Source organism: Mesoplodon densirostris, chromosome 13 (genome assembly GCF_025265405.1).
Source record: "Mesoplodon densirostris isolate mMesDen1 chromosome 13, mMesDen1 primary haplotype, whole genome shotgun sequence".
NCBI lineage: Eukaryota > Metazoa > Chordata > Mammalia > Artiodactyla > Ziphiidae > Mesoplodon > Mesoplodon densirostris.
This window is the reverse complement of record NC_082673.1, coordinates 15,196,737-15,222,030: the sequence shown is the minus strand read 5'-3', so window position 1 is coordinate 15,222,030 and position 25,294 is coordinate 15,196,737. Positions and strand designations below refer to the sequence as shown.

General features: G+C 42.3%; 1 protein-coding gene across 12 annotated transcripts in view; it reads left to right on the top strand.

Moving 5' to 3' along the window:
• Positions 1-25,294, top strand: part of NCOA2 (nuclear receptor coactivator 2) — a 283,479-nt gene that overhangs the window by 141,444 nt on the left and 116,741 nt on the right. Inside the window, exon 1 of one of the 12 annotated variants that reach the window (XM_060115471.1) lies at positions 3,062-3,146. The exons of the other annotated variants lie outside the window; for them this stretch is intronic. The gene's annotated coding sequence lies outside the window, so the exon portion shown is untranslated. Of the gene's footprint in view, positions 1-3,061; positions 3,147-25,294 lie in introns of those variants that run through there. 12 annotated transcript variants of the gene reach the window in all.

Below are 25,294 nucleotides of genomic sequence, written 5' to 3'. Positions count from 1 at the left end.
GTTGCTTTGACATATTCTTTAGACTTTGAAGATTGGGCATAGTCTGAGACTCTTCATTCTAATCCTAGCTTTTTTTTTTTTTTTTTTTTAATTAATTAATTAATTAATTTTTGGCTTGTTGGGTCTTCGTTTCTGTGCGTGGGCTTTGTCTAGTTGCGGCAAGCGGGGGCCACTCTAAATCGCAGTGCGCAGGCCTCTCACGTTGCGGAGCACAAGCTCCAGATGCGCAGGCTCAGCTCAGTAGTTGTGGCTCACGGGCCTAGTTGCTCCGCGGCATGTGGGATCTTCCCAGACCAGGGCTCGAACCCGTGTCCCCTGCATTGGCAGGCAGATTCTCAACCACTGCGCCACCAGGGAAGCCCCTAGCTTTGTATTTAAATGACAGTAAACCGTTATGCACCCAATTACTATGTAATACTTATTTCTTCGTCTAAAATTTTACAAATAATAGTAATTTTTCTCATATGTGTTTTGGTAATAGTTAATTTTTTGCTCTAAACCCCTTAATTGTCTCTGGAGTAAAATGTTTTTGAAATACTGCAGAATTGTTATGGGTGCCATCAAATTTAACAATTTAAGCTTATGTTATTTACCAAGGTATCATAATAACTGCTATAGAGAATACAAAGATGAGTAATACACAGACTCTGGCATCAAAGAGCTTAAAATCATAGTGCTGGGCCCCTTTCTTAGGGTGCACTTAGGGTAAAATAAGTACATAGATAATAATAACCGTGATATACAAAGAATATAGTAGTTTTTTACATTTGTGTCCCCAGTTTCTGATATACATTGCCTGGCACATATCAAATGATCGATACGTATTTATAAATTGACTGTAAGGTGCTATTAGAGTAGTTGGTGGTTTTGGGGGATTGGGGTAGGGAAAGGTCTCTTGTATGAACGGCTGAGGGGAGACTTCAGAAGGACATGGCTATTGAGGTGGTGAACCTTGGAGGATAGTAAGGTTTAGAGAGGCAGAGAATGGCAGGGGAACACCTCACTCTCAACAGAAAGGGGCGGACTACACGAGTGATGTGTCAAGTCTAAGAACACTGGGCACTCTAGTTTGGCCAGAACTGAGACCACAGAGCTAGAGGAATATTTGCTTGGAAAACCTAGAAAACTAGGTAGATTGCACAGGCCTCTGAAGGCCAGATCCCTATTTGATTTCACAGGGAATAAGAATAAGAGAACTGACATTTTTTAAGTCCCTACTGCATGTTAAGAACTGTGATAGATGGTTGTTAATAGTCATCATGCTTAATCCTCAGTGATTTGAGGATTTTACTGTATGGTGATTTCTACGCCCATGCTCAACATGAAGGGACCATGGCACTGACATTTGATACTGATCCTAGGATAAGTAGAGAAAGGGGGAACCTTGACACGTTGGATACGTTCCTGGGGACGCCTACTGTAGAGATGAGGAAATTCTGGCCATTGCAGAGGAATAGAAAGAAGGAGATGTGATCAAGAGAAACTGTAAAAGTATTATCTCAAGATCTTGGAAGTTGATTGGGTTTGAAGATTGAGAGAGAGGGAGGAGTCACAGAAAACTCACTGGGTGACAGAAAATGAGAAGCAGCAGGTGGAGGAGGAGGCGTGTCCTCAGGGAGGTGAGGGGTTCAGTTCCGGACACATCCAGGAAAGAGGTCTGGAAGGGGCTGAAAGTTGGGCACTGGAGCTGAGGTGATGTCGTGAGGCTGAAGTGTGCATCACGTCCCCGTTTTACAGATGTGATCACAGGACCTGCATCAGCAGATGTGATCTGCAAGGAGTGGCTTTATAGCCAGAAGCAAAACCAAGGGTGTTGTTCAAGTGCTAGCCATAGGGTTTTGGGGTGTGTTTGTTTGTTTAGCTTGGGGGCAGGGAGAAGTAGACTCAGCACAGGTCAGGGAGCTGAGGTAGGAAGAGAAGCATGGTCGTGCAGTGTCATTGAAGCCAAGTATTGAAAAAGGTGTTCTGACAGAAGCCGAATTGTACCAGCCTTGAAGGAAATGGTGAGAAAATGGATTTATCCGTGGCTCTCAGGAGGGCCAGTGACCTGTGGCCTGTTTGGGAAGGTGAGGAGGCAGTGTTGGGTGTCCCAGTGATGGAGGCCCGCTCCTTGTCTAAAGGTCCAGCAGAGAGCAGCAGAGTCCCCGGCTGCCCTAGCTGAAATGTCCTCAGTTTCCCTTCTTTGCTCACCCGCCTCCATTTCTTTTTTTACTCCTTAGCACTTACCACTAGCTTGCATGTTGTATCTTTTACTCATTTATCTGTTTGTTGTCCCTCTCTAGATTGTTAAGGCCAGGAGGGCAAAGACTTTTATCTGGTTGGTTGCTATATCCACAGTGCCTACAGATAGTAAGGACCTCAATGAATAGTTGAGGGATAGATGAATGGAAGTTATAGTGATTTGCACAGCAGCCCTTTCTCCTTTTTTATGCTGCAAACGTATTGAACAGAGCTGAATCATCTTTGTACCCCTCATAATGCCTTGCATATCGTAGCTTATGCATGAAGTTTTATTTACAGCAGCATCAGAGGGGAAAAACGGGGGATGTGGGGCTCGACTGGTCTGAGGTTAAAATTTTGTTCTTACTGATCTGACTCTGATGAGGTTACCGAACCTCTCTCTAAGCCTCATTTTCCTTAGCTGTAAAATAGGGATGAATTAATACCTGCGTTACAGGGCTGTAGAGAGGATTAAAGAGAGAATGCATGGCAGATTGGCTGGCATGTAGTTTGTACCTAATAAATAACTGGTGTTTGCAATTTTTCTATTGTGTAACCTTGAATAAGTTATTTAACTCCACTGAGCCTCAGTTTTTTCTCTAAAAGGGGAAGATTAAGCCAGTGTCCTGTGGTATTTGGAGGAACCAGTGGGACCCCACGTGCAGAACACCTGGCTGGCATGACGCCTTCACCCTTGGGGATCATTAAGCATAAGTACCCTCTCTTCTTTCTGTGTAGAGTGTAACGGGTACGGGCACAGACCCTGGAACCGGTCTGCATGAATTCAAACCCTGCTCCTTTTACTTACCAGCTTTACTTGACCTCTCTGTGCCTTAGTAAACTGGGAGACATGATAGTACCAGCCGGATAATATTGCTGGGAGGAAAAGAGATAAGAATATCAATAAACAGCTTCACCAATATCTGGTAAGCGCTAAACGTGTTTGATTCTTTTTTTTTTTTTTTTTTTTTTTTTTGAGGTACACGGGCCTCTCACTTTTGTGGCCTCTCCCGTCACGGAGCACAGGCTCCAGACACACAGGCTCAGCGGCCATGGCTCACGGGCCTAGCCGCTCCGCAGCATGTGGGATCTTCCCGGACCGGGGCACGAACCTGTGTCCCCTGCATTGGCAGGCAGACTCTCAACCACTGCGCCACCAGGGAAGCCCTGATTCTTTTTTTTAATGTGTCTTTATTGCTTTTTTTCTCCCTTTAGTCTGTTAAATAGTTTTGACCTGATGTAATCTGAGTAAGATGCCTTGCTTATAAAGAATGGGGCTTCTTTATGAAATGGGCCATGTTTAAGGGGGAAGTATAATAAAACATCAAAAATAATAAAACTACCCTCTCATGGAGTGGCCTGACTGGGTAACGTAGCCGTGGTCTCGACACCTCCGTGTACAACCGTGAAACAGCTGCACTTCGGTTCCCATTGCTTGTCCAGATCCACTCAGTAGCCATGACAGGCTGGTTTAAGTCTGTCTCTGAAAACCTTTTTTGTCAATTTGCCCCCATTTCTCTGCACCCTGCCTTCTGCCAGCTGCTTTCTAGGAACGGGTGGTGATGTGGTCTGAGTAAAACCCAGGAGGGAGCAGCAGAATCAGAGAGACGGGGTGAGTGGCTGACCAATCCAGAAACCTTCCTCTGCTGCTGGGGAAGGTTTTCTTTACCAGCAAATCACTTTTCTAACAAAACTCCAAGAGCATATCCCTAGTCCTGCCCGTTGATTCTTCAATCCTATCAAGGATAAAAGCTCTATCTTCAAAGAACTACCGTTTAGGATATCACCGAGGGCTTGCCTGGATCTTTATTCATGTCTAAAACAAGCTTCCGGAAAGAGAGGTGGCTACTTCAAAGCAACAGATTCAGTTTCCACTCACGTAGCAACTGGTGTTGCAAAATCTGTCCTGTGGTGGTGGCATCCTCCCTGCATTGGCAGAGGTTCTTCTGGACCGTCTCTGTGTGTGATTCACGGCCACCCCAAATCTCTCTTCCGCTCTCGCCCCGGTGCTGGGGAGACACGCAAGCCTTCACCTCTGGTGCCGATCCCATTGATTATAGCGACTGCCCAGGGTGCTGGGTCGTAAGAAGGGAGAGGCCACACTCAGGCCCTCAAGCGATTCATGAGCGGTGTCTGCTGTGCCGGGGGAGAAGGAGCAACCACAGCACGTGTGTTGTGCATTTGCCAGGCCTCCCTGATCCCGTGACAGGGTCCAGCCTCGAGAGACTTAGTCTCGTTTCGTGTCTCGGTATTTTTGCCTTTGGATTAGTGTACATCAGTTACTCTGTTCCACAGTAAAATAGAAATAAATTAGAAATCATCTATTAGCTTGGATTATATAGAGTTACCTATGTGTGCTTTCCGTGGTTTGCTTAAGGAAGATTTTAGATATCTAAGCTGTTCTTACTTCTCTCACTTCTGAGCTGATAAGTACACTGCTCTCTAACCTTTTTGTTGAGCTTCTCTTGCTTAGTTGACACGTGGTTTTATCTTCTGTTTTGTAAGTTTGGCAGAAAATACTCCTAAATTTGGGGGTAATTTTACTTAATGGACTACTCATAAACTAGCACAAATCTCTCGAAACCGTGGGCACACGGCAGGTGTCTCCATTAGCGTGGAGGTTACGATCAGTATAGAAGAGACCAGATGTCTCCTTCCCAGAGGAATGGTCATGCGTTTGTTGTGCTTTGGCTTCCCTTCTTAGAGGCTAGAGATGATTTTCAGTCTAACCACTGGGTTCTAAATGTATTACTTCATATGAATTGAAGTAAATTTTAACTATCCTGGCAGCTGACAAAGAACCCCCTTTCATTGCAGCAGTAATGACAGTGTAGAAGACATAAGCAAAGCTCTGAATATGAGCACGTGTTTGACATCGCCTAACTAAAGTGTGACTTTATCGAAGTTTAAGAAAACTGTCGTAAAATATCCATAATAAAATTCTCATTTTAACCACGTGTAAGTGTCCAGGTCTGTGGCATTAAGTACATTCACACAGCTGTACAACCATCACCAGTATCCATCTCCAGAACTTTTTGATCTTCCACAGTTGAAAGTCTGTACCTACTAAACACTAACTCCACCTTCCTCCTCCCTGCCATTCCCTGGCAGCCACCATTGTACTTTCTGCCTCTATGAATTGGACTGCTCTGGGAAGCTCATATAAGAGGTTCTAATCTTTTTGAGCCTTGCTTATTACATACACTTAACATGTCTTCACCATCCATCCATCCGTCCATCCATCTTGTGGCATAGGTCAAATTTTTCTTCCTTTTTATAATTGTATAATACTCCATTGTGTGTGTGTCTGTGTGTGTGTGTGTGTGTATACCACATTTTATTTATCCATTCATCTGTCAATGGACACTTGGGTTGCTTCTACCAAGTGAATAATGTTGCTATAAACATAGATGTACACACATTTGTTCAAGTCTCTGCTTTCAGTTCTTTTGGGTACTTACCCAGAAGTGGAATTGCTGAGTTACATGGTAATGCTATGTTTATTTTTTTTTTTGAGGAATCATCACACAGTTTTCCACAGCAGCTGTGCCATTTTACATGCCACCAGCAATGTACAAGGGTTCCATTTTCTCCAATATTTCTCCTTGCCAATATTTACTTTCTAGTTTTTTGATAATAACCATCCTAGTGGGTGTGAAGTGGTATCTTATTGTAGTTTTGATTTGCATCTTCATAATGACTAGTGATGTTGGAGCATCTTTTCATGTGCTTTTTTGGCCATTTGTATATCTTTGGAAAAGTGTCTTTTCAAGGTCTTTGCCCATTTTTAATATCAAATTGTTTGTGGTTTTGGTTGTTGTAGGAGTTCTTTATTTACAGTGGGTATCAACCCCTTATCAACTAAATATGATTTGCAAATGCTTTCTCCCAATCCATAGGTTGCCTTTTCATTCTGTTGATGGTATGCTTTGATGCACAAGATTTTTAAATTTTGATGAAGGCCAACTTATCTATTTTTTCTTTTGTTACCTGTGCTTTTGGTTGTCATATCCAAGAAATCATTACCAAAGCCAGTGTCCTAAAACTTTCCCCCTATGTTTTCTTGTAAGAATTTTATAGTTTTAGCTGTTACGTTTAGGTCCTTGATCTACTTTGAGTTAGTTTTTATATATGTAAGGTAAGAATCCAACATCATTATTTTTGCATGTGGTTATCCAGTTTTCACAGAACCATTTGTTTAAACCACAAGTATGAAAAGCCCCATTGACTGATCTTGGCACCTGTGTTAAAGATCATTTGACCATATATGTGAGGGTTTATTTGTGGGCTGTAGTAGACTTAAGGGCAGGTATCTTGTTTTACATACAGTCTCATCATTTCTCACAGATTTATTGTTACAACTTGCTAATGCGTCTCCCCAGGTGGTAATCATTTCGTAAACTTCCTACCTATGGAAATCTTTCTCTTTTAGAAAAACAGTTAGTTATTCATCTGCTCAGAACCTTTTATGGGTTCCTCCTCCCTACAAGATGAATTTCATCCTCCTTAGCTCTGCAGACAGAGCTCATCCTGGCCTGGCCCATGCCCACCTCTGCAGCCTCTTCTCCCACCACCTTCTTTTGGGTACCTTTTGGCTGTGATCCTGGGAATGTCACTGGAGCCCGAGTGAGAAACGTGCTTTCACGCTTCCCTGCTTTTGCACCTCTTTCTCCCCTTCCTCACACACTTGATGGAGTCCTGCTTGTCCTCCTGGTCTCTGAAGCCTTTCCTGGCCCTTCCCTTTCAAAGGTAAGCATTGTCTCTCTTCATCTGGTAACAGCCCGTCTTGAGATGGCATTTCTGATCATGTAAGTTTTGCCTACTTCTCTGTTTGCCCTCCTTGATGATGGGTCTCTAGAGGGCAGGGCTCTTCGGTCCACTTTTGTGTTCCCAGTGCCTGACTTAGTGCCTTACACGACATTGGTACTGAATAAGTATTTGTTGAATGAAACAAATAAGTCTGAAGCTACAAAAGAAACAAGAGCGAGAAAGAAGCGAAAGACATCAGGTCAGGAATCAGACGTGGTTTTCCTTTGCTATAAACTATTGCTGTGGCCTGTGGGGCTTTAAGGAAAGATTACTTTTTTGCCTCTAAGGATATTTCTCCTCTTTTCTTGTACTTGCTATCAATACTATGATATACCCTCTTCCAAGCAAGGGTAAGTAGACTTAATATTATGAAAGGAAGGAACGACGAAGGGGAAAGCAGAAAAAGAGCAGGGGTGAGGGGAAGGAGGAAGAAATCATCCACCTCATTCAGAAGCATTTAACAAGGGACCTTTGAAGCGGAGCCAGAATCAGCTCTGGTGCTAAGATACAGTGCTGTGCTGTGCGAGACGCAGGCCTCCAGGCAAACACAAAACACACGTTCCTCAGCACCTTCCGTCGCGAGTGCCTCTTACGCCTTTGGACATTTAGAAGAGATGAATAATTAACTACTTGCCTGAGGATATAGCATCTTCACAAAGAGAAGCTTTTTTGTCTCTTCTGTTTATAGGGCCAGATTTGTGAATAAATGAAGACTTTCAGTCAGATCTTAGTTGAAAAAGGTTGTCAAGAAAAAACAGAAAGTGGGACTTTCCTGGTGGTCCAGTGGTAAGGAATCCACCTTACAATGAAAGGGCCGCGGGTTCAATCCCTGGTCAGGGCAACTAAGCTGGTGTGCCACAACTACTGAGCTCTCTGGCCTCAACTAGAGCCCGTGGGCCACTAACTGCAGAGCCCACGTGCTCTGAAACCCACACGCCACAACTACACAGTCCACGCGCCCTGGAGCTGCATGCCACAGCTAGAGGAGAGAAAACCTGCACGCCACAACTAGAGAGGAGCTCACGCGCCACAACGAAAGATCCCGCGTGTCTCAACGAAGATCCCGCGTGCCGCTAAACCAAGACCCGACACAGCCAAAAATAAGTAAAATAAAGAAAGAAAGAATAAACAAATCTTTAAAAAAAAAAGAGAGAAAAAACAAAAAAGTCTTACTATCTATCAGTACCTGCCCAGCGTTCCTTTACGATGCAGTGAGCACAGCGAGCCAGGCTCTTCCAGTCCTTGGTGTGTGTGACTGTCACTCCCTTTTGGCTTCAGTTGGGAGCACTTAATACACAGAGGGTCCAGAGAATAGCAGTCAGAAGAGCAAATCTGGTTATTCCACCAGAGTTTAAGGAGGACAAGACGGTGTGTTTGAGGCCATTAGCCATCATGGCCAAAGGGTATAGCTCTTCTGTTTTGTCCCTAGAACCTCCGTCCTTCCCGGCATTTTAAAGAAGCAGGGCTTCCCTGGTGGCGCAGTAGTTACGAATCCACCTGCCAATGCAGGGGACATGGGTTCGAGCCCTGGTCTGGGAAGATCCCACATGCCGCAGAGCAACTAAGCCTGCAAGCCACAACTACTGAGCCCGCGTGCCACAACTACTGAAGCCCATGCACCTAGAGCCCGTGCTCCGCAACAGGAGAAGCCACTGCAATGAGAAGAAGCCGGTGCACCGCAATGAAGAGGAGCCCCTGCTCGCCACAACTAGAGACAGCCTGTGTGCAGCAACGAAGACCCAACGCAGCCAAAAATAAATAAATTTATTTTAAAAAAAGAATCAGTATGGTATAGTCTCAGCCTTTGGTTACTTTCTGAACTCTTAAGAACAGTTGGGGAAGATTTGTACTTAATTAATATGTAAATGACTAAAGTTACGAATTGAAAAAGTCTAACTGGAGACTGTGGAGTTATCCAACGTTGGGAATTTGAGATGGAAGACTTCTGGGGTCCCAGAGTGAGATGGCTCTCACGTTCTTTTTAGCCTCGTGATTTTATAATTCGAAATGGTCGTTGATCCTGTCAGAGCCTTTTAGGGAATAATGCCAGTTTCAGAGGGCTGGATTAATCAATGAGTCAAGTTCCTGTGGTATTTAATCTGCTCCCTGAGCCTTCGCCATTTTTAGAATCCTGAGGAATATAAGGTATAAACCCTGATAGACCACTAGGGTTCTCATTCATTCTGGTTAGCAGATCACCTAGGAATTTTAGTTGAAACCCAGGGGTACTCGATGACTTCAAAGAATCAGTGCGACTCTTTGGAGTAGTTCACATGTGCACTGATTGGGAAGAGAATCACATTCGGTAGGTGATGCTTCTCAAGTCCTTGGATGAAGCGCAGGTGCTGAGCTGGAAACGTGGTGAGCTGTTTGTATATTATTTCATTCCGTGAAGTGGCAACTTGGCCAAGTCCTGTTTAGAAGTCCTTCTGCTCAGCTGTCTTCTGTGGGGGTATAATCTCCTGCAGTCGTATCATAGACGTTTATGCACTGCTGTTTGCGTAAGCCTTTTATTGGAAATAACCCAACAAAATAGCACTCACTGCTAGCTTAGCACAGTTGGGCCTTCTCGAAGGCACATTTTCCTACATATCAGAAGAATGAAATCTTTAGTTAATGTTAGCATGCTGACATCCACAGGCAGGATATTCCCAGATAGGTCTTCTTTCTATCCCTGGCTCACCTCTTGAGGAAGGAGGCCAGAGGTCCAAGTGACATAATTCTGTGGACACGGGTGCCTAATGAAAACAGCCACTTCAGTGGGTATTATTACTTTTCACTTTATTAACTTACTATTTATGCAACTTATCCCTTATTGCATTAAAAATGTATTTAACAGATAGATTAACTATTCCATGATATTTTATCAGGTTTTCAAAACTTGGTATTTGGGTTTAATATAGAATTACAATGCTAATGGGTTAACAAAATTAATTTCATAAACGACCTAAAGTTTGTTCACACTCTGCAACTTGTTAAATGTGGCACCTTCAGGGTTTATGTCATTTCTAATCATTTGAATTAATAAATTGTATGGTCTTAGTGTATCAAGAAATCTTTGGGGCTTCCCTGGTGGCGCAGTGGTTGAGAGTCCGCCTGCCGATGCTGGGGACACGGGTTCGTGCCCCGGTCCGGGAAGATCCCACATGCCGCGGAGCAGCTGGGCCCGTGAGCCATGGCCGCTGAGCCTGCGCGTCCGGAGCCTGTGCTCTGCAACGGGAGAGGCCGCAACAGAGAGGCCCGCATACCGCAAAAAAAGAAATCTTTGTAGGGGCTTCCCTGGTGGCACAGTGGTTGAGAGTCCACCTTCCGATGCAGGGGCACACGGGTTCATGCCCCGGTCCGGGAAGATCCCACATGCCGCAAAGCAGCTGGGCCCATGAGCCATGGCCGCTGAGCCTGCGCGTCCGGAGCCTGTGCTCCGCAACGGGAGAGGCCACAGCAGTGAGAGGCCCCTGTACGAAAAAAAAAAAAAAAAAAAGAAAGAAATCTTTGTAGAGTAAATATTTGCCCTTTTTTTGGTAGTGAACTCTAGTTCTTGAGGTTTGTATATAATGGAAATTTAGAATAGTATTTATAACCCTCCTGCCATATACCCTTCACCTGGTTTTAGAAGTTATCAACAGTTTGCTATATTTTAAAATTATGGAAACATTACTAAAGGTTTAAAAATTAGAATTAAAATCAACTATGGTCTCATCCACCTTATCCAACTCATATCATTTTATGTATGCTCTTCCATGCTTTCTGTAGAGTTTTCACAGAAAGATACTGTTTCTCTTCTTTTTGCTGAACATCCTAAGAAACTAAGAGCTAATAATAGCTGCCATCAATTGATGTCCTCCTATGCCAGGCTCTGGGCTAGTTGCTTTCCATATAATTCATAGGATCTTCACAAGAACAATGCAGTGTAGGCATTTCCCCCGCCCATTTACAGATGAGGAACCTAAGACTCAGAGAGGTTAAGTAACTTGCTCAAGGTTGTATATCTAGCAGTGGATTCAAACTAAAACTGTAATTCCAAGGTCACACTCTTGCCTCCCTACAAAGTGGCCTCTTCATTAGCAGTTTTTCATGTTGCTACATAATTACCTTTTTAAGGAAAAAAAAATGTCAGTACATAAATTTGACCACATAATCTATAGAAGCAGCACTAGGATAGATGATGGTATGGATTTAGAGGGATAAAGGCATGATCCCTGCCCTTCAGTGTTTATGCTCCAGTGCAGAGGAGCCTAACTCCTAAGAGACACGAAGAATACGGAGCAGGGCTTTATGTGGTGTTATCTGTAAATGTTATAGAAACTCTACAGAGAAGGAAATGGACGGGGATCACACCCCATATGTGGAGAAGGCTGCTAACACATGTAGAATCTCAGCCAAACTTTAAAAGACTGACAACGCCAAACATTGGTGAGACTGTGCAACACCCAGAGCTCTCATGCATGGCTGGTGGGAGTGTAAAGCTGCTTTGGAAAACACCGCGACAGTTTCTTACACTTATCCATGAGGCCCCAGTTCCACTCCTAGGTATTTAACTGCACGAAATGAAAATTCACGTCTGTGAAGAAACCTGTACATGTGTATCGGTAGCAACTTGTATATCGTAACCCTCATCCCATTAGTTTTCTTTTGCTGAGTAACAAATTACCGCAAATAACCCCCAATTACTAGCTCACCGTCCTGTAGATCAGAAATTGAGCATGATGTTGGCATGATTCTCTGCTCAGGGCATCACCAGGCTGAAATGCAGGTGTCAACAAGAATGAGTTCTCATCTGGAGGCTCTGGGTTGGGGGGGAAGTCCACTTTCAGCTCATTCTCGTTGTTGGCAAAATTCAGGATCTTACAGCGGTGGAACTGAGATCCTGTCTCCTTGCTGGGTGTTAGCTGAGTGCCACTCTCAGCTCCTAGAGGTCACCTGCGTTCCTCGACATGTGGTTTCCCCCATCTTCACGTCACCAAAGGCATACAGAATCCTTCTCAGGCTTCAAACTTCTGACTTCTGCTGCTGCCAGATGGAGAAAATCCGTTATGATTAGGCCAGGCCCACCTCCATAATCTCCCTGCCTTAAGGTCAATAGTGCCATGTAACATAACCTAATCATTAGAGTGAAAATCCACCATATTTACAGTGCTGGGGATTATGAAGGGTGTGTACACGGTGTGGGGTGGGGGGAGATCTTGCAGAGCCATTTTAGAATTTTGTTTACCACGAGCCCCCATTGGAAACAACCCAAATACCCATCAAAGGAGAATAGATGAACTGCAGTATATTCACACAATGGAATTACCCTTAGCACTGAAAAGGGACAAATTGTTAATATATGCAATAACACTGATGAATCACAAAAACATTATGCTGAAAGAAGCATAAAGAGTACTTACTGGGGCTTCCCTGGTGGCGCAGTGGTTGAGGGTCCGCCTGCCGATGCAGGGGACACGGGTTCGTGCCCCGGTCCGGGAAGATCCCACATGCCGCGGAGCGGCTGGGCCCGTGAGCCATGGCCGCTGAGCCTGCGCGTCCGGAGCCCGTGCTCCGCAATGGGAGAGGCCACAACAGTGAGAGGCCCGCGTACCGCAAAAACAAACAAAACAAACAAACAAACAAAAAAGAGTACTTACTGTATGATTCCCGTTGTTTGAAGTTCTAGAAAAAGCAGAACTAATCTGTGATACCAGAAAGTAAGAGTTATGGTTGGTGGGGGGCGGGTAGGCACAGGAGAGCTCTGCTGGGCGATGACAGGAGCGCGGATTGCGTAGGTGCTTTCCTTGGTCGGAACTCTTAAACTTTACCCTTAAGGTCTGTGTACTGCACTGAATGTAAATTTCACCTTGATTTATAAAAAGTGAAACATCACCCTGTTGAATCCTTGTTTTACGTCTCACCAGACTTTTGGTTTAAGAAATGAATCACAATTATATATATATAAGCACCACTCTCAGGAAGCCTTATAGGTAGAAACATCTTTACAAATCATCTAACCTAATTCCGTCGTAAACACTGCTGCCCTAGTGAAGAAGAAGGGTTAACATTGGTAATGACAGAGTCTGCTGCAGCTACCAGTCTGCCCTCGGGAGGGGGTTAGACAGTTTCACCTACTTGTGCTTGCCAGCAGAAAACATGAGAGAGGGGCAGCTTTGCTAACAGCAATCCATCTTGACGTGTAAGCACAGCATCTGGAGTAAGACATTTACTTGGAAGTGTTTGGCAGGAGACATTTTCTTCCTGTGATGGATTTGATCAGCGAATTCACAGCAAATTTTGCCGCTGTCCACGATTGGCTGAGAAATAATTTGTAAGAACTCCATTGAAATTAATAAAGGACAACATGGTGGTAATTTTAGAGTGTCTGTGACCTCACCTGACCGCTGTAGAAATGGTCGGATGATGTGAGCAGAAAAAGGACAAACTTAGGTGGATGGATTTCACACAACTGCCCCCTACAGTTTTTAGGCTATTTCTTTAAAAAAGTGTTCTCTCATATCTACTGTGAGATTGGTTTCCTATGACACATTGATTTCCTATAATGCCCTGGCTGATTATTGACTTTAGATTTTAAGTACACAATGAAAATAGTTAGGTGGCTGTTAAGATCATTATAACTTTTAAAGGTTCTTTGTGCTTTGGCTTTTTGTGATGAGGTATCACCATGTGCTGGTATTTAAATGTTTTAAGTATAGTTTCTTGGTATCTGAATTTCTCTGCTCAGGTCCTCATGGAAGCTGTGCTCATGGACCCCTGTGTGGTCACTGGAGGCTTGGTGAGGTGTTGGTACCATGTTCCAGCAGAGTGGCCACAGTCCCTTCCAGGGACTGGAGGAGAATTATTCAACACCCACTCCACCCTTCCCGAGTTATTTATGTGTTGAGTGGTTAATTAGAGTAAACTAGGAGTTTCAGAATTAGAATTATCAAATGTTTTGGATTCTGAGAAATTACAGAGTTTTTGTGTAGATAACTTTTATATGATAATAATCCCTTCTGTCTAGTTGTATCTATAACAATTCTTGGGTTTTCTGTATTAAAGAATATAATTTTGGCTTGGTTTACTTAGGAATAATGCAGTTTGTGTAAAATGATTTTGTGAGATGAAAACTCTTTGTCTTGATCTCCAGATATTGAAATAATTATTCTTTAAAATATCTACACACTCACACGCACACACACACCAAGTACTGTCTGATGCCACTTATACAAGGGATCTAAAGTAGTTAAATTCATAGAAACAGAAAGTAGATGGGTGCTTGCCAGGGCCCGGAGGGAAGGGGAAATGGGAGTTGTTGTTTAATGGGTGCAGAGTTTCAGTTTTGCAAGATGAAAAAGGTCGGGAGAGCTGTTGCAAAACAGTGTGAATAGACTTATCTCTACTGAACTGTACACTTAAAGTGGTAACTTTTAATGTTATGTGTATTTTAGCACAGTGAAAAGTTAAAAAATGAAAATATCTAGTATGTTTTCCCTTTTTGAGATGAGAAAACCAAGGCAATAAATAAAACCCACACATGTAATATGTAGCTTCATCTGTTGACTTAGTTGAACAGTCTGTCTTGCTTTCAGTCTGCTGGTGGCAGCGCTCTCCCAGTTGTGTGTTATGCTTCAGTGTGATTTTGCTTCTGGGGCAACGCCTTAGCCCATCTTTTTCTCCGTTTTCCACTTCTCAGCACATTCTTACACTTAAACTCCTTCCCCAAATTGCTTGTCTGGTAGATTTAAAAGAGTCTTTGATACGAAAACACAGTGAGAAGATAATGTAATCCGCTGCTTTCTCTTTGCCTAGTACTTCGACCTGTTACCGAGGACATTAAAAAAAAAGTGTGGAGCAACCACTGTGTGTCAGGCACTGACCTCGTGTTTCCACATGCGTGTTTTGAAAGTTGATGGTTTATCAGAAATCAATCAAATTGGCCAGGCTCAAAAGAACGTTTGATTTTTATATTTTAAGATTGTTTTGGCCATGGTAATATCTCTTCTTCTTGGAATAACTTATAAATTACATAGGGTGTATTCCTAATAAGAATACATTTTGGTGTTAAAAAAAAAGTATGCTTACATGGTGTTTTACTAATACGTGAAACTAATTAATTCCCAATGTGTGAGTAGCTATCATGTCTCCACAGTGTTCGTTATGCCAGATTTGTCAGCTTTATATCTCTGGGGGCAAAGCTCTAGAGAACAGGAGAATACACATTTCCCTCTGACTGTCCCACTTCACACACTGTTCACTGGGGAGTGTTCATGGCCAGCGTGCTGCATCCTGCTGAAAGGAAGACCATGCATCAGAATGTTTGTTTTTAGCAGTTATTTTTAGCAGGCAGATCTGGAAATTTTTCGTATTTTCATGTTAGCATAGACTTCTTTATTATGATAATTCCAAGAAGAATAAATAATTTTAGACCCGTGTATGTGAGTGCATGTGTATTATGGGCACGTGTGTGTGTGTGTGTGTGTGTGTGAGAGAGAGAGAGAGAGAGAGAGAGAGAGAGAGGGAGGGAGGGAGAGAGAGAGGGAAAGAGAAAGAGAAAGAGAAAGACATGCCCTTAATAACAGGAGGGGGTGGAGGCTTAGTCTGTTATCATAAAGCTCTGCTAATGTAGCTTCTGAGTCATGTGACTGCAGAAAAGGCTATTATCTCAATGAAAAGGAAACTGGTTTTTAGAGCAAGCAATAGAATAGAAGCAGGAAGAATTTTCGAGTGTTCCACCATGCTGGATTGTCAAAGGGGGATCTGTCTGATCAGCAGCTAAAAAAAGGATTTGTGAGGCTAGTTTGTCAGCTGTCGTTAGAAGCAAGTGACAGAGGAGGCAAGCAGCAGGGCACTCAGCATGTGCTCAGGTTTACATCAAGGCAGATTGCTGGTTTGGGTTAACACAGGAGATTTATCTCTGAGGCATTAAATTTATTGCTAATTGTGGGGGTTTTTTGGTTTTTCTTTTGGAAGAGTGATGTATGGTATTTTTATGTACATCACTGGTGAAGATAAGGACCAGCTGCTGAGCTCTGGTTTGAACTGCAAAGGCTGTGGACAATTACAAGGTGTGTTTCACAAGTGCTCTGACTTAACGTTTGGCAGTGTTCTTGGAATTCTGTGTGCTTCTGGATTGGATGTGCGTGTTGCCGAGGGAAAACTGAGCATGACAACCAGGCAGTGATAGTGTTCTCGGGGACAGATACATACAGTGCTATCCAAATTGATTCCTTCGTGGTCCCTATTTCTCATGTGTTTCTTTAGCGATTAAAGGTTTCTTGCAGTTTCTTTATGTGGCCAAATACAGTCTCATGCTTGTTTTAGGAAATGAATTGGTAAGCATCTTCTAAATTTCCAAAGAAGAATCCAATGCAAATCTTACTCATTAAGGAATAAATATAAGCTTTATATTTGTATCTGTTAAGATTTTTAATATCCTTTTGTAATTCAAGCCTTAAAAAGGGCTTTGCAGTGAATTTGAAATTATCTAAATTTTAGTTAGGTAATAAATCTTCTTATTTTGGCTGAGGCCTTGAATGAATGATCCTTTGTTGTATAGAGTACCTAACTTTTTCTGATTTATTACATCCTTATGCTACTGTATGCAGAAAGCTGAAAACATGCAGTTAATCTTTAGACTGTGCTTGTCCACTTTCGCTCATGCTAATGCTATTAATTCTCTTAGCAGTCTGTACCTTTCTCTCAACCTTGGAAGGTGTAGTACTTAAAAATCTGAGATTGGGGAAAGATAATCATAAGCTTTATCTGAAAAGGGTTAACTATTATACAGTGTTTACCAGAGGTGTGAATTCACTAATATGTTTTTCAGTTAACTTCTAGACCAGATGTGCCCAACTTGGGGTGTGTGTATGTTTCAAACCACATATATTATTATATTGTGTGTATCTCCCTTTTGAAATTGACACTGATGGAGGTAAGAACTCTGTCTGGCCATTATGTACTGTATCGACAGTTTACAAAGAATTGATTCTTTTTATTATCTTCTCCAAGAAAATATGGTGAGAGCAGCTCAAACATAATCATACTAGGTGCAAGAGATTCTCTTCCTTATAATATCTACAAACTATATTTTAGCACAATATAGTTTAATAAAATCATTAATCTTATTAAATGGGATTTTCTTTAAAAAAAAATAACTGGCACCTTCGTTTAGTCTACCTACACAAAAAGACAGCTTGTTTCAAATAAACAGTTAATTACCTGTGGTTTTAATCATTCTGGGATCTATTTATTTATTTTTTAATTGTAGGACTCTCCCCACATTCTTGTAAGTAGGATATAAGACAATTACATACTGGTTTCAGCCCAAAAGTCACTAGCATCATATTGAATAATGAAACTCTTATAGCCAGATGGTTTGGGCTTTCTTTGTTTTTCTTTGTTTTTGCTTTTAAATTTTATTTTGCCGCCTTATCTAAAGCTTTTGAAGTGATCCAAGGATTTTGGGGTAGTTCAAGGTGTTTTTATTGAGCACTTACTATTATTACACGGCACTCTATGAAACACTTTGGGAAAACAAAGGCAAATAAGATATTTAAACCTACAAGATAACTTACAGCTGGCACTGGAACCCGGCCTCAATAAATGTAATTATCTTATATCTTATAGGCATTTTATATCGTCAAGAGGTTTTTGTAAAACTTGTTTGGCCAATCAGAGAGTATTCCTGATGACTTGGTTAACGACTTCTCCCTGAGCATGTTTGAATGGTAGTTTTAACTGGTCTCCATCTGTGCCTGTTCATATTTCCTTTGTATTGTAACAACAAAAAAAGTCTTTTTATTTACATTCTCTTAAAACTAGAATAGGTTTGGTTCCAGATCGTGCTGTTTTTCTCCTAGGACATCAAATGTCAGTCCTGTACAGTTTTAAAGTACATTCATAAAAGGATTAATCTGTTATGTTATCTAAAAATATCTTAACTTTCAGAGATTGGGGAGTGAGGAAGAGCCCCAGTCTTTCTATGAGAGTTAAAAAAGACACACATTTTGACATCAGGGTAGTGTCTAAACAAGCCAGGTGACTAGCTTGCAAATCCTGCTACACTTCAGAATTCCAACCACAACAATTAACCACAGAAATTATAATCAGGTCTGATCTTGTCAGGCTGAGGGGGTTTGCTTCTTGGAGAGATTTTTAATTTGTAGGAAAGATAGGGTAAGAAAAGACGGAATTAAAGGTGATCTTAGTACTCAGTGTTGTAAACCTCAGTGAAATACGTTCTTAGGAGGTTTTTGGTTTTTTGAGAAAGTCAGTTTGGGAAGATTTAGGCTGGATTAAGGTGCTAGGCTATATTTTAATAGATGCAGTTTAATTCTTTGGAAACCAAAGGGATATAAAATTCATGAAGTGAAAAAACTTGTGCAATATATATGGACTCTAAAAAAAAAATGGTTCTGATGAACCTAGGGGCAGGACAGGAATACAGATGCAGACATAGAGAATGGACTTGAGGACATGAGGAGGGGGAAGGGTAAGCTAGGACGAAGTCAGAGAGTAGCATTGACATATACACACTACCAAACGTAAAATAGCTAGTGGGAAGCATCCGCATAGCACAGGGAGATCAGCTCGGTGCTCTGTGACCACCTAGAGGGGTGGGATAGGGAGGGTGGGAGGGAGATGCAAGAGGGAGGAGATATGGGGATGTATGTATATGTATAGCTGATTCACTTTGTTATACAGCAGAAACTAACACACCATTGTAAAGCAATTATACTCCAATAAAGATGTTTAAAAAAAAAAGAAACTTGTGCAACAGATAGCAAATTTTCCAGGGTCCCTCTTAAAGCTTCGTTTAAATGAGGTTTAGTCTGCACTGAAAAGAAACATAGTCATGAAAAGTAACTCACAGCTGATTCAGAAATCTGCTTTAGGGAAAGGTGAGCGGAGCGAGCGCGTTATTATGTGGAGCGGAGATTGGTGCGAGCAGTGGACCCTGAATTAGCGTGAGACTCATGGGGTGGGGAGAAGTTCTGAAGCCGTGGGATCTGAAGGATGCTTGTTACATATTTTCTCACTTAGCTCCTTCTCCTTTTTCTTGGCAAATGGAAACCTTGCTGTTTTCAAGGTCCTTTACTCGCTGCATTGCTATGATGGAGCATTCAGGTATAAAAACCACAGAGAATCCAAATTAAGTTGCTTGTTTTCAGACACTGGGAGCACCCCTGGAATACCAGCCACTGATTTAGGATTTGTTGTAAGTCATTTTACAGCCACGCGAATTCCCTAGAGAGGAGTTCATGTCTACATAATATTTCAGATAGGGATCCCTTCTACGTCTTCAGGCTTTAGTAGTGAACAAGCGTATTTTTTCCTAGGTGATGTCACTCTTTCTCGTCAGTATTCACGGTGGGAAAAATTTTTACCTCACGAGATTTTTATAACTGGATTTTTGCTAATGAGTGGGAAAGTTAGGTATGGATATAGCGTTATCATCTATCTTTGGTCTCCTGTGATGGATCCTCCTACGGGTTGGTTTATTTTTAAAATGGAAAGATAGCCAATTTCATTCTTGCACTTAAATCCTCCTGTTTATTTAACAACTGTTTATTGTAAAATTTTGTCAGGTGCTTCACTAGTACAGGAGAAGAGTAACTGACTGTCCCTGGGGAGGGGAGAGGATTGATCAGGGGACACTTGGCAGAGAAAGTAAAGAGAACAGAAGGTGACTGGCAGGCCCTGGAGGATGTATAGGGTATCCTAGGCCTTTACTGTCCAGCCTAGGAGCCACAAGTCACAAGTCGCTTTTGACCATTGGAAATGTGGCCTATCTGAATTGAGTGCAAAATACACTCAGACTTTGAAGACGGAGTGCCCCCCTCCCCAAAGAAAAGTAAAATAGCTCATTAATAATTTTTAAAATATTGATTACACGTTGAAAAGATAACTATATTGAATATGATGTGTTAAAATACATTACTAAATTTGATTTCACCTGTTTGTTTTGACATTCACCGTGGCCACTAGACGGTTGGTGGCTCCCAGTATCTTCTGTTGTCTACGGCTCTGAGCCGAGAGGACAACATGTGTAAGGCATTGGGTAGCAGTCTTTCTTGCAGATGAGACATCTGTGCCAGACACCAGGGGTCCACTCAGGAGCAGGGAGCTGTAGACCTTTCCCAGGCCCACAGTCTTCTAATCAGTAATCAGATTAGAAGCGGTATGAAGTCCACACCCCTTGGTAGGACATAAAAGGCCCTTTCACGACCTGGCTCTACCCTTCTAGCTGCCTGCCCCCCAGATTCTCCCCTACTCCCATGTTCTACCTTTAATGAACTACAGCTGATCCTTATTTGCAGGCGTTATGTGCCATAAAGTCACGGCAGACGCTGAGTTAGCAAATACCGAGCCACTGCTTCTAAGGGAGATGCAGAGTTAGATTCCTACAAGTCTCTGGTCATAACATTTTAGCTCTTGGATCAGTACATAGCCTTATTTTGAGTAGGTTTCTGTTTAAAGACACTTTATTTAATATATGTATTGTTGACTCATTAACTGAACTTTTGGCCAAGCTCTATTACTCATGCCTGAATGAAGCCTATATATATCAAGCTATGTACTTTTATGCTCGATCTCATTTAATTTTCACACAAACCTGTGAAGTGAATATTATTTCTGAATTTTACAGACATGGAAACTGAAGCTCAGAAAGGTTAAGTACCTTTCCCAATGTTGCACAGCTAGTAAATGATGAGAGCAAGGGCTGAGCCAGGCTTTCCGTGACTTCAGGGCCGAGTGAGGGGTAGTGTTCAGCAGGTCCGGTGGTGTTCATGGGACGTCTGCCTTTATTGGGAAGGGGTGGGGTTATAGCTCGTGGGCCACACATTTACCACATTGAAAGCTTCCGTGTCTGTTTGGTAGCCTAACCATTGAAATCTAGGCTAGGGGAGCATGTGCTCTGACTTACTGGGAGGAAGGGCGCAGAGGCACTGTGCGTGTTGACTGCGGTGGCCGAGGTGCGCTCTGTGTGCACCAGCTGCTTCTGTCTCACGAGCTCAGCAGACCCCTCACGCTCCGGGCACACCTTTTCTCTGCTTCCTAACTGGCTCGTTCATTGCTCCTTGTCCCTTATCCTCTCGTGGTTTCTTCCTCTGTGTCTTTTCGCCTTCTCTCTCTGCACACAGAACAGCTCTCTCTCACATATTCCACAGACTCTGAGAATCCACTGGACTCAGGCCATCACCTCTGTCTGTGTCTGGATAGAACTTCTGTGCCGAGCCGCCCCAGTAGACCACTGGGCAGCCTGTCCATTGGGTGCCTAGATCAGGTGTCAGGGGAGCATTGCTACGGAGTCTTCAGTGTCAGGAGCTGGGTGAAAGCTTCCTCGTGACAGCCCGTCGAGGGTCCTTAGGAAGGGCCGTGGGCATGGATGGTCGGGTTCAGAACAGAGTGCAGTGGAGTCTCGTACTGTGTGGCATTTGTCAAGAAGATCTGTGGGGCTTCTTGTGTTTTTCACCTTTAAAAGCAGAAGACCAATTTAAGTTCCCTGACTTTTCTGCTTGGTTGTTTGTCGAGTTTAGTCTTTCATTTAGATAATAAGCCAGGATACATGTTTAGCAGAGCTAACCGTTGTGGAGTTACGTACAGCTCCCTCTGCCAGGGTTGAAATAGAGTTTCTATAATGGCCCATTCCAGAGGCCTCTTCTGTCCTCCCTGGTTTGATCTCCTGTCACCTCCAGATTATTTCAAGTGCCAGGTAACCTCAAGACAGTTGGAATTAGATTCTAGAGCATAATTTTCTAATGTACTTGCTTGGAAATGTTATCAGGACACCTAGGATTAAGAAGGGAGAAAGACACAAAGTAACAGATGTAAGTGGGAAGTTGCTTCTTGTACAAAGAGTTACTGTGAGCCGAATGTTCCAAAGGCAGAGAAATCAATCCAGTTATTGCCAGACACTAAAAACAGATGTTTCACTGGTATAGAGGGTCTGGGCTGCAGGTATGGAGATAAGCGGGGACGCCATTGAGCTTCTGGGGTCCTGGTACAGCCCTAAACGTCTAAGCCACCTGAGTTCAGTATAATTTTGTGCTTCAGGTGAGTGATGCAGTGTATTCACTGTTGGTCACAGTCAGAACCTGGAGGTTGTGGGACCAGTCTGAGGGCTGGAAATGACGCACAAATAAGCATGTGACAGTGACATAAGGACTCGAAAGGAAATTCAGGGAAAGGGAAAGCTCATCCTTCCTTGATGATGCTGAGAGGAGAGAACGAAAAATCAGGTGCTTTCATATCATAGCATTGTAAGGTAATGGCTTTTGGTTCCTCTGTTCATATTGGGAGGTTAACTGCATGTGGGGATGTTGATCTTACCTGGCAATTCTGGTGTCAACTGTCTATCCCTCCCTTGATGTTACAGCTGAAGGTCTCCAGGGATGGACATTCCACAAACTTCGAGGATGATATGTTCATTGTTTTCTAATGTTTTAACTAGACCGTTTCCTTGTACCATCATCAACAACTCTCCTGTTATATATTTTGAGGTCCTTATTTAATGGTTTTTAGTAGAAAGTTAAGGATTGTAGAAAGAGCAATCAGAGCTTGGTTTGAAGCCTAGTGGCATAGCGTGTAAGCTTTGAGACTTTGGACAAGTCAGTTAACGTCTTTGAATCTGTTTTTTCCTCTGTAAAACAGGGGACAGTATCTGCTTTGTAGAGCTCTGAGAATTAAATAAAATAATGTAGGGTCCAACACTTAATAATTACCAAATGCCTAAGATATTTCTTCTCTGTGAAAGATCCCTTCAACACATGTAGTGTGTTTTCGTACCTGTGTATGTTTCATCTCCCCAAGTAGTTTATCCATGTACACACACATATAAACACACACACACACACACACACATACATATTCCTGCTTATTTAAACAAGTTCTTGGTTAGTGTCTGTTCATTGACTAAATTCCCCAAGCACCTATTATCTCTTATCTTCCGGAGCAACATGGAATTTCATGTGTCTATTCGAATTGCAGATTTCTAATTTTTCTTTTGTTTTTGCATTTCTAAGAGTACATTTCTTATTTTTTAGCATCCAGTCGTTTGCTTGATTCATATTAAGCTGGCAATCAGCTAAAATCCCCTGGCTGTTATCACCTAAGTGGCCATCATCTTAGCTTCCCCTGTTTAGAACTTCATACAGTTGATTTTTTTGTTTGTTTCAACCTCATTGTAAGAATCTACCTTTGTCTTCATGAGTAGTCATGCTGGTTATGAAGACCACATAGTAACACGCTAAAACTTTTTTAATTTTTAAAAGATACAAAACAGTATGTTAAGATTATAACTTCAAAAATTATAGAGAAAAATCCTGGAAGGCAGGAAATAATCTCCTTGAGAAGATGAGACCTACACAGGTAAGAAGAGCCGTATCTCCATTAGGGGAGGGGAAGACGCAAGGCTCAGGCTCTGGAGTCTCACTTCTACCACCTGCTGGTGGTGTTTGACCTTGGACCTGTTATTTGATGTTTCTGTACTTCAGGGACTCATAATAATAATGACTTCATAGGGTTTTTGTGAAGATCAAATAAAATACAGATATAGCATAGTAAATGATGTTTCCTATTTTGATGAAATAGCTTCAAACTCTATAGTAGTTTGTAAAGCAATTTATTCCATGAACATGAATTAAGTACTGTGTGGCAGGCATTCTGGTAAGGGCTTAATATAAAAAGATGAAACCTGCTTAGTTTCTACCCCTCACAGAGCTTAAAGTTTGCTAAGGAAATAGACATAATTAAGATATATGTGGTTAATGGTAGTTATATATATATATATATATATATATATATATATATATATATATATATATATATATATATAGGCTATTAAAAGGTAGAGGAAGGGAATTTAACCTTGGGGAGAAGGTCGTCTGAGCTAGGTTTTGAAAGATGAGTGGGAATTAGCCAAAAGGGGGAAAATATATTTTTTGTTCCATGTGTAACAAGCACAGAAAAAGAGGTGAGAACTAGTGTGTGGTAGGTAAGGGACCCCGTGCAGTACGTCACCAGGGCAAGCAGAATCAGCAGCAAGCAGATGGGCCTGGAGAAACAGGCAAGGGCTAGATCATAAGGCATCATCTGTAACATTTGAGGTAACAGTGACGTCATCTCAGAGGGAGTGGAGTCTCCTGAAGAGTCTGAGCCAGGAAATTGATTATCCGGAGGTAAGGAAGCTTCCGTTAGCTATTGCAGGTAAGGTGAAGGCCCGAGCTAGAAGCAGTAATGATTATCTTAAAGACAAGGGGGGAGGCTTGAGAATACTTAACAGGCAGAGTCACACTGATGATTCTATGGCGAGAATATAGGAGTTGAAGGATGATGCTCAGTGGATGGCGCTCTTTCAGGTGGGGCAGTTTGGGGATGAGAAGGAGGAATGGATGAGCTCAATTCTGTGAATTGAAACCTAGCTGGATTTTTGAGGTAGAAGCTTTGAGAGGTGAAGGCTGGAAAGAAAGATTTGGGAAGCCTTGGGAACAGGTGATACCACCAAGGAGAGCATGAAGCAGCAGTTCTTAAGCCTTTTGGAACCTTTGCATTACTTGGAGAGCTTTTAAGCAAAATACTGATGGTGTCCTGGTCATGTGTGTGTGTGTGTGTACACAAACGTGTTTTTTTATAATTGTGGTAAAATATACCTAACATAAAATTTACCATTTTAAATGTACAGTTAAGTGGCATTAAGTACCCCTCCACATTGTTGTGCATCTATCACAGCTGTGCATCTCCAGAACTTTTTCATCATCCTAAACAGAAACTCTCAACCTATTAAACAATAAGTACTCACCCCTCTTCCCACAAGGCCCTGGTAACCACAATTCTACTTTCTGTTTCTATGAAATTGGCTATTCTAGGTTCCTCACATGAGTAGAATCATAATATATGGCCTTTTGTGTCTGACTTCTTTCACTTAGCATCATGTTTTCAAGGTTTATCCGTGTTGTAGCCTGTATCAGTATTTCATTCCTGTTTAAGGCTGAATAATATTCTGTTGTATGTATATACACATTTGGTTCATTCATGTATTGATGGACATATGGGTTGTCTCCACCTTTTGGCTATTGTGAATAATGCTGCTGTGAATACGGGGGTCCGTATATCTGCTGAAGTCCCTGCTTTCGGTTCTTTTCAGTCTATACCTAGATGTGGAAATGCTGAGTCATATGGTTATGTGATGTTTTTTAAAAGCTCCCCAGGTGATCTTCAGATATGCCCCAGGGTTGAGAACCTATGATTTACAACAAGGCTGCTTAATCTGGAAGGTCCATAAGTGGTCTTACAG